This window comes from Balaenoptera musculus, chromosome 19 (assembly GCF_009873245.2).
Source record: "Balaenoptera musculus isolate JJ_BM4_2016_0621 chromosome 19, mBalMus1.pri.v3, whole genome shotgun sequence".
In the NCBI taxonomy this organism is placed as follows: domain Eukaryota; kingdom Metazoa; phylum Chordata; class Mammalia; order Artiodactyla; family Balaenopteridae; genus Balaenoptera; species Balaenoptera musculus.
Genome location: NC_045803.1, coordinates 11,302,256 through 11,311,835, shown reverse-complemented (window position 1 = coordinate 11,311,835; position 9,580 = coordinate 11,302,256). Strand labels below are relative to the sequence as shown.

The 9,580-nt window shown below is 40.6% G+C and overlaps 1 pseudogene; it reads left to right on the top strand.

The window, feature by feature from the left end:
- The first annotated feature begins 6,331 nt into the window (after positions 1-6,331).
- Positions 6,332-8,080, top strand: LOC118884657 (annotated as a pseudogene).
- Positions 8,081-9,580: the final 1,500 nt, after the last annotated feature.

Sequence of the window (9,580 nt, the reverse complement as noted above, 5' to 3'; positions counted from 1 at the left end):
GTAGTACACAGGTCCAAATGGGAATGGAAGTTCACCTTCCCTCTGGGCCCTTTTGACACTGTGTGTGTGGGAGCGGGGGAGCTGGTGGGGGGTGGCAGAGGGCCAACTGCCTCTACCTCCTTGCTGCTGAAAGTTCAGCTGTCCCCATTCAGCCTAGAGCACTGCCTAGGACTGCCTCACCTCTGTGGGTGGTGGGAGTGAGGTGGGGAGGTGGGGAGTGGGAATTCAGCTCTCCATTCAGCCCCACTGACCTAGTATTATGGGCTCTTCTGTCATATTTGCCTTCTCCTTTTCCAGAAGGAGGATAGTTCAGTAAATTCCAGGAAGTAGTATTTCCTTTCTTGGTTAAACATCTTGTCCATTCTCAGAAGGGATATGACTCTTACAAAGAGAGCTTAACATCCGTTGAGGGATACTTCAAGATCACCATTCCTACTAGGTTGAAGCCTCAGTGAGGTAAGTGATATTATTCCCATTGTAACATGAGGAAGGGTTAAACCATTGCCCTAGTTCACACAAGTAGCAGTGTTGGTAAAATTCAGGCTTTAAAAATTCAAGATTTTAATTCTTAATTATGAAAAACGTCCAAAATAATCAAAAAGAGAAAATACTCATCACCCAAATTTAACAATGGTCAAGATTTTGCCACATTTGCTTAATCTATCCCTTTTTCCTTTTTATCTTACATGCTGAAATAATTTAAAGCAAATCCCTGATGGCATCTCTTACACCTATAGGCATCTCTTAAATATAGACTATTTTTTACAAAATCAGAAAGCTATTATCACACCTAACATAATTAACAGTCACATTTCTATGATTGCTTCAAGTTTTCACTTAGCTACAGACTAAATAAACTCTTTTCTTTCTTTCTTTCTTTCTTCCTTCCTTTCGTTCTTTCTTCCTTTCTTTTGTACTGTCTCTAATTTTGGTATCAGGATAATATTGGCTTCTATTTTCTGGAAGAGATTGTGTATAATTGGTGCTGATGCTTCTTCAAATGTTTAGTAGAATTCTCCAGTGAAACTATCTGGGCTTAGAGATTTCTTTTTTTGGAAGTTTTAAAATTATGGATTACATTTCTTCAATAGTTATAGGACTATTGAGATTATTTCATATTGGGTGAATTTGGGTAGTTTGGTTTTCAAAGAGTTGGTCTATTTCTCTTAAGTTGTTGAATTTACCTGGATAGAGTTGTTCATAGAAGTCCTTTATTAAGTTTTTATTGGCTGCAACATCTGTAATTATATCCCCCATTTTATCCTTGATATTGGTAATGTCTTTGTCTTGCTAGAAGCTTATCAATTTTATGGATCTTTTCAAAGAATCGGCTTTCTGTTTCATTGATTTTCCGTTATTTTTCTGTTTTTAATTGTACTTATTTCTGCTCTTTATTATTTCCTTTCTTGTGCTTGCTTTTGATTTATTTTGCTCTTTTCCTAGTTATCTGAGTGGGATTTTGACTATTGTTTTGAGACCTTTCCTCTTTACTAAGGTAAACATTTAGTGGCATGAATTTCCCTTTCAGCACCCCTAGATTTGAATATGTTGTATTTTTATTTTCATTCCATTTCCAAATGTTTGGAGAGTTGTCTGTTTTGTTTCTTAGTTTAATTTCTAGTTTGATTCCATTATGATCAGAGAACATAGTTGGTATGATTTTGATCAGCTCATATATTCCCAGACATCAATTTGTTCTCTCAGGGAGAAAACAGTATAAATGTGGTAAGGGCTTTAGGAGGGAGTCATCTCTTACAGCCGTCATTGAGTTCACATGGGAATAATAGTTTTACAGGTATAGTGTGCATGGTAAGAGATTTGGCTTTAGGTCACTTATTTGTGTTTCAGGGGTATAGGAAAGAAATTCTAAACAAGTGAGGAATGTGGAGAGGGATTTGCCCAGAACTCTCATCATGTCCACTAGAGGGTGAACATTGGAGAGAAATCCTAAAATGAGGTGAGACTGCAAAGTGTTTCTTCAAGTTCAGTTCAAGTGATATTCCTCAAGTCCACTTAGTTTTCACTCAGGAGGGAGGACTTACTGTGAATAGCAGTGGAAAGAGCTTCAGAGAGAGCAAATACCTTCATATTCACTGGAGTCCATAAGGAGGAGAAGCCCTACAAGTGCTATGTGTGTGGAAAGGATTTTTGCATATAGCTGAGTTTTCACACTCATCTGAGTGTTCTCTCAGGGGATGAATCCTGTAAATATAATGAATGTGATAAGAATGAAAACAGCCATGAATGGGATGAATGGAGTAAGGGCTTATTTGGAGTTCAGATCTTCGTGTCCATCTCAGAACCCACATGGGAGAGAAGCTTCCATACATAGGAAAAAGATACTTAGGACTTCATGTGAAGCTCATCTTATTCATCAGAGGTGCATGAGGAAAAGAAAACCATATACATGTGAAGAGTTTATTATTTTGAATAATAGTTCAGACCTTCTTACTCATCAGAGTCTGCACAAGAGGACAGAAATTCTATACATATGGTCAGTAATTGACCTGTCAGGGTTCAGTAGAGAACCAGATGCCACTCTGTATATTCTAGGCATGAATGCTTTTTTTGGGGGGTGGGAGGGAGAGGGGTGGGGAGTAATATATATATTTTTTGCCCTGCCGCATGGCATGCTAGATCTTAGTTCCTCAACCGGGGATCAAACTCGTGCCCCCTGCAGTGGAAGCACGGAACCCTAACCACTGGACCACCAGGAAATTCCCATGGAATAATAATTCTTATTGGAGTATAGTGGACTTACAACGTTGTGTTAGTTTCTGCAGGCATGAATGCTTTTAATATAGGCAATAAGAGGCACGCACACGTTTGGAAGAGCTAAGGGAACGTTGATCAGGAAAGCCAACACCAGCCTGCAGCGCCAAACTGGGTTCTCAAGAGCTTTCTTAGAAGCTGCTGCCAATCTCAAGAATCTCAGTCTACAGCAGCAACATGAGTGATACTCAGGGATTTTCTCTGAAGCTGCTGAAGATGTGGAAAGCCCCACAAGCTATCTCAGTCTATAGTACCAATATGGGTGATATATTTTTTTAAGTATTAAAAGCTTTATTTATAATTGGAATCATTCAACAAAAAGCAAAAGCAAATGCGCCTGAAAAAGGAACTAAGCTGTGGTCTAGAATAGCCTCAGTAGCTAAGCTGGCTTTGCACCTGGCTGGCATGACAGCTGTGGCTCAGCATACACAGCAGTTGCACTCAGAGCAGCATCAATATGGATGATTCTTTTTTTTTTTTTTGGCCACACCGCGAGGCTTGTGGGATCTTAGCTCCCCAACCAGGGATTGAACCCGGGCCCTCAACAGTGAAAGCACAGACTCCTAACCACTGAACCACCAGGGAATTCCCTGTATGATTTTTAAGAAGCTCACTTGGATGCTTGGAAGCTCATGCCTGTCCACGATTCCTCCTGCAATTGCCTCCAGAGAATAATGCCTTTTCTTCCTATGCTTCCTAAGTCTCACGTGAGTGCGTTTTCAATGGTCAACTATAACCAAGAAACATCTGGGGAAGGGGATTCTGAGCTATGCTGTTCCTGTCTTCTCTTTTAATACAGGCGCCCTTAACAGATTCAGTCGTAAAAAGAAGTGATGATGTCATGTGACCAACAGACAATATAGCACAGTGTTGTAGGGGCCTCATTTGCACCTCAAGTCTTAGTAAACAGCATGCACACTTATTTATGTCCAATCCATGTAGGTCGTGCTACAGGAAGGGCTACAGTTAGCACTCCACCCTTGGAAGACATCAGTTTTCCTACACTGTTGATGGACTCTATTGGTATCATGCATGGCAAGGATTCCAGAGATACCTCTGGTCTCCCCAATCATTAAACATCTATGCAGAACAAAATCCATAAATGTGATGGTTGTAGCCATGGCTATCGTCAATGCTCAAACTGCTATCATACCTTCTACACAGGAAGAAAATTGTAATTGGGGTGAGTCTTCAGATTTATTAAAAAGACCGTATTAGAAAAATAACCTAATGTTCTTTTTCTAATGTCAGGTCATACAAGTTATCAGAGAGTGTATTCATAAAATAAATAAAATGTGGTGAGAACTTTAATCAATGTGTAGGCCCTTAAATTCATTAGTCTCCACCACATGAGAGAAAGTTTATCGAAGTGATGTTTTAAGAGTATCACAGAAACACTGCTATATGGTCAACACACTGTTTTCTCTTTATGGGCACACAAGAAGACTACGTTCACATCCTCCAATATGGATTGGAGCCATATGATTGAATTCTGGCCAATGGAGTGAGGACAAAAATTATGTGCACCACTTCCTGGCATTGCCCATAAAAATATTCCAAGTGACTCCTTCCTCTTCCACAGTGATCTCTAGCCATGAATTATGGGTGCCACCTGTTCCATATTATGTAGCTACAAGATGAAGGACTGCCTGACCTCTTTTAGACATCACTTGAGTGAGAAATCTTTTTTGCACTAAGCCACTGAGATTTCAGGGATTATCTGAAGTATTAAGATAAGTCTATCCTAACCAGTACAAAAGTCTTAGTAGCAGCTGATTTCATAATTACACAGGAAGGTAACTCTACAATCCCCCCCTTAAATTTTTGAAACAATTATTTTCAAACTTACATAAAAGTTACAAGTACAGTAACAAAGGATTTTCCTTCCCTGAACTCTGAGACTAGCATGATGCCCCATCACCCCTGGATACTTCTGTGTATATTATTACAAATATGGATATTTTTCTACACAATCATTTTATAACAACCAAAATCAGGAGATTAATATTTGTACATTACTACCATCTAATCCACATATTCCATTCACATTTCATCAATTGCCTCAACAATGTCCTTTATAGCAAAATTATCCAATCTAGGATCACACAATGTGTTTAGTCATCATAGCACCTTAGGCTCCTTCAGTATGGAATAGTTTCTCAGACTTCCATGAGCTTGACACTTTAGAAGATTACATGCTAGTTATTTTTGTTCTTGTGTAGAACATCCCTTAATTTGGACTTGTCTGATATTTCCTCGTGATTAGATTCAGCTTATGCATCTTTGGCCAGAATATCACAGAAGTGATGATGTGCTCTTTTGGCATACAGTTTTATTTATCCCATTTGTGGTGATGTTAATTTTGATTACTGGACCCATATGATGTCTGCTAGACCTTTCACTGTAAAGTTACTAGTTTTTTCCATTATAATCAGGAAGTAGTGTGTGGAGTGGTACTTTGAGTTCATGAAAATATCTGCTTTTCATTAAACTCTCATTAACTGATTTATTAATATAATCTAGACTCCTGGATTTCTAATCTATTCAGTGTGTTATGATCAGTTTCTGTCACTTGTTTTGATCCTTAAATTAACCCAGATTTGGCCATGGGAACCCTTTAGGCTGGCTTCTGTGTCCTTTTGATTTGTCCCCATCATTCTTTAATCACCCCCTTACTTTCTGGCACAAGACATGTGAGGCTCACCTTGTACTTTCCCAGCCTGTTGATTTGCACCCTCGGGAGTCTCCTATGTGAAATCTGAAACAGGAGCCCCAGACACAGAGGGCAGGGAGAGACCGAAGAAAGAGGCAGATCACTTCAGGTTGGGAGGTGGCAGGGTTAATAAGGGAACTCACATACAAGGCTTGTCTTTGGTGACTGCAAGACAAATAGGTCTCTGCACCCACCTGCCAGAATCTTAAAAGTTTATATAGAGGCCGTAACTGGGTTCAGTCATGTATTCAATCCAGATGGTCTTAACAACATCTTACTGTCTCAAGGCTGTGTCCTGGAGGCAGCTTCTAGTGGGGAGGGGGCAAGTGGACTGCATATTCCAAAGACAGGGGAGGGGGCAAGGAGCCTCCAATTGCCCAAGTCCAACTCATGGGTCAACCAGTGGTCACATCCTCGAAATGACCTTCTCCAACTTAGCCCCTCCTTTTAACAAGGAAGCCTTCTTCTGTGTAGTGGGGAATGGTGATTAGAGGCCAAAATATGGGTACTAGGTGTACTCATTACTGTAGAGTCACAGCTCCCGGGCTCTCTCATACCCAGAACTGGCAGGGGATGAGTGTGTGATTGTGTTTACACATTTTTGTTTGTTTGTTTTTGGCCATGCTGCACAGCATGCAGGATCTTAGTTCCCCAACCAGGGGTCGAACCTGTGCCCCCTGCAGTGGAAGCAAGGAGTCTTAACCACTGGGCCGCCAGGAAAGTCCCAATACACATTTTTTTTTCTATATTTCTTCATACAGTTGACCCTTGAACTTGGGTTTGGACTGCATGGGTCCACTTACACGTGGATTTTTTTCAATAGTAAATAGCACAGGAGGGTTGGAGTTTTGGCGAGAGTTTGTGGAAGATGGCGCCTGATGTGACAGGTTCCTGGCTCACAGCTCCTAAAACCCATGGAACTTCCTGAGTGGTAAAGGTGTCTTTTGTTATGTTAATGAGTCATTAAAATTATGAAACTATCATTCAAATGGAAGCATTATAGTTCTTCGGAACCATTATTATCTCAAAAGGAAAGAAGAATGATACAGATACACCGGCTGAGGTGTTTTGAGGGGCATCGAAGTGTTCCAGCCTGTGGCTTACCTTAACATGTTCTTGAAGTACCATGGCGTGGATTAAAAGAAAATTTGGTGAGTGGCCTCCATCTAAACGACTTACTAGGGAAGCTATGCGAAATTATTTAAAAGAGCGAGGGGATCAAACAGTACTTATTCTTCATGCAGAAGTTGCACAGAAGTCATATGGAAATGAAAAAAGGTTTTTCTGCCTCCTCCTTATGTGTATCTTATGGGCAGTGGATGGAAGAAAAAAAAAAAAAGAACAAATGGAACGCGATGGTTGTTCTGAACAAGAGTCTCAACCATGTGCATTTACTGGAATAGGAAATAGTGACCAAGAAATGCAGCAGCTGAACTTGGAAGGAAAGAACTATTGCACGGCCAAAACATTGTATATATCTGATTCAGACAAGAGGAAGCACTTCATGCTGTCTGTAAACATGTTCCATGGCAATAGTGATGACTTTGGTGTGTTCCTCAGCAAGCGGATAAAAGTCATCTCCAAACCTTCCAAAAAGAAGCAGTCATTGAAAATGCTGACTTATACATTGCCTCAGGAACAAAGGTGGCTCTGTTTAATTGACTTCGATCCCAGACAGTTAGTACCAGATACTTGCATGTAGAAGGAGGTAATTTCCATGCCGGTTCTCAGCAGTGGGGAGCATTTTACATTCATCTCTTAGATGATGATGAATCAGAAGGTGAAGAATTCACAGACCGCGAGGGATACATCTGTTATGGACAAACAGTCAAACTTGTGTGTTCAGTTACTGGCATGGCACTCCCAAGATTGATAATTAGGAAAGTTGATAAGCAGACCGCATTACTGGATGCAGATGATCCTGTGTCACAGCTCCATAAATGTGCATTTTACCTTAAGGATACAGAAAGAATGTACTTGTGCCTTTCTCAAGAAAGAATAATTCAGTTTCAGGCCACTCCATGCCCAAAAGAGCCAAATAAAGAGATGATAAATGATGGCGCTTCCTGGACAATCATTAGTACGAATAAGGCAGAGTATACATTTTACGAGGCGATGGGCCCTGTCCTTGCCCCAGTCATACCCGTGCCTGTTGTAGACAGTCTTCAGGTGAATGGCGGTGGGGACGTAGCAATGCTTGAACTTACAGGACAGAATTTCACTCCAAATTTACGAGTGTGGTTTGGGGATGTAGAAGCTGAAACTATGTACAGATGTGGAGAGAGTATGCTCTGTGCTGTCCCAGACATTTCTGCATTCTGAGAAGGCTGGAGAGGGGTCTGGCAGCCAGTCCAGGTTCCAGTGACTTTGGTCCGTAATGATGAAATCATTTATTCCACCAACACCCCAGAACCGGGGCCCTACACCCCAGAACTGGCGCCACGGCCACATTGCAGTGCGGCAGGAGCAATCCTTCGAGCCAGCTCCAGCCAAGTGCCCCCTAATGAGTCAAACACAAACAGCGAGGGGAATTACACAAATGTCAGCACAAATTCAACCAATGTCACATCATCTACAGCAACAGTTGTGTCCTAACTACCGTCTTTTTGCTAGGACGTACACTGACTTGAGTGCAGCAAAATGTTGACAAAAGAAAGAAATAAAAAAATGAACAATCTTTTGTGGTTTCTTGGGAAAACTTTTCATACTCGGTGATACTATTCAAAAAGCCCATTACCTGCAAGAGCTGATTTGAAGTGCAGAAGCCACAGTAAAACAAACAAAAAAAAACATCAAAATGTACAAACTTTTGGAAATTGATTTTTTTCAGCTGTTATTTTTGTTTAGTTGGTTTGTGTTTGGTTTTGTTTAAATGGGCAAGAAATAGAGATGTGGCTGGAGTAAAAGGTAATCAAACTAGAAGATGAAAATCTAACATAGTTTTTATGGACCAAGGAACTTGTATAAGCTTTAGTAAAAGGTACATTTTCACCATACCTTTTTTATATCACAGTATATATAATACACCTTTGTTACCAAATAGATCGTTCTCCTCCCCACCCCCTTTGAGCGTTTGCTCTTAAGTACATTCAGGTGCCAAGCCTGACCATGCTTGTTTAATCTAATTATCATACTCCTCCAGGTCTTTTTGGTCTAAGGCTGGAACTGTTCTTTTTATTTTATTATTTTCTTTAAAAGCTGAAGTCTTATGACTTTTCATGAGTGGAAGGTGTTTTGATTTCAGCAAGTCAAATCTTGTAAAGGCCTGCATATTTCTTTTAAGATTGTTTGAAGTCTGCAAAAGCTTTAAAAAAAATGCCTCTGTCTTGCCTGCAATACATGCAACGTACATTGACTTAGTCTCTGTTCTCAGACACTGTTGATAGTTATTTCTGTGTGTTCCTTTTTATTAAAAAAATGTATTTATAGTTGTAATCCAAGAGGTTCTAACATTTACCTGGAATTAAATGTGGCCATTTAGTCATTAATGAAAAAAAATAGTAAGTAGTACAGTAATACACAATCCACAGTTGGTTGAATCCACAGATGGGGAACTTCCGATATGGAGGGCCTGTGGATATGGAGGGCCAGCTATAAGTTATACTCAGATTTTTGACTGAGTGGAGCATCAGCGCTCCTAACCCCAAGTTGTTCAAGGGTCAACTGTATATATTGAAAAGCATAAATTGACACCAGTACCTCCAACGTTAATCCCAAACCACAGGTGCATTCTGTTTTCTCCCTTCCCAGCAAAGAGCTCCTCTGCGGAAAAGAGTTAATAGCAGGTCTGAGACCACTGTCTGTAGAAAGGCCTGTTTCGAGGTCATGAACGACATCTGGGAACTTGGATTTTGGTAGGGTTCCCTCACCATTTCCTGCTAATGGGGATTCACTGTGCCTTGACTGTTTGTACAAATAATGTGGCTTATGCTGAACACCTGCTTTCCTTCTGGGCGCCGGGAATTTGAGTTCGTGCTCGGCAGAGCGTGACTGCATGACCAGCCTACAGTGGGAAGCTTGGGCAATGTGTGTCTGATGGGCTTTCCTGGTGGACACACTTCACACGTGTTGTCACAGTTGTTGCTAGGGAATTAA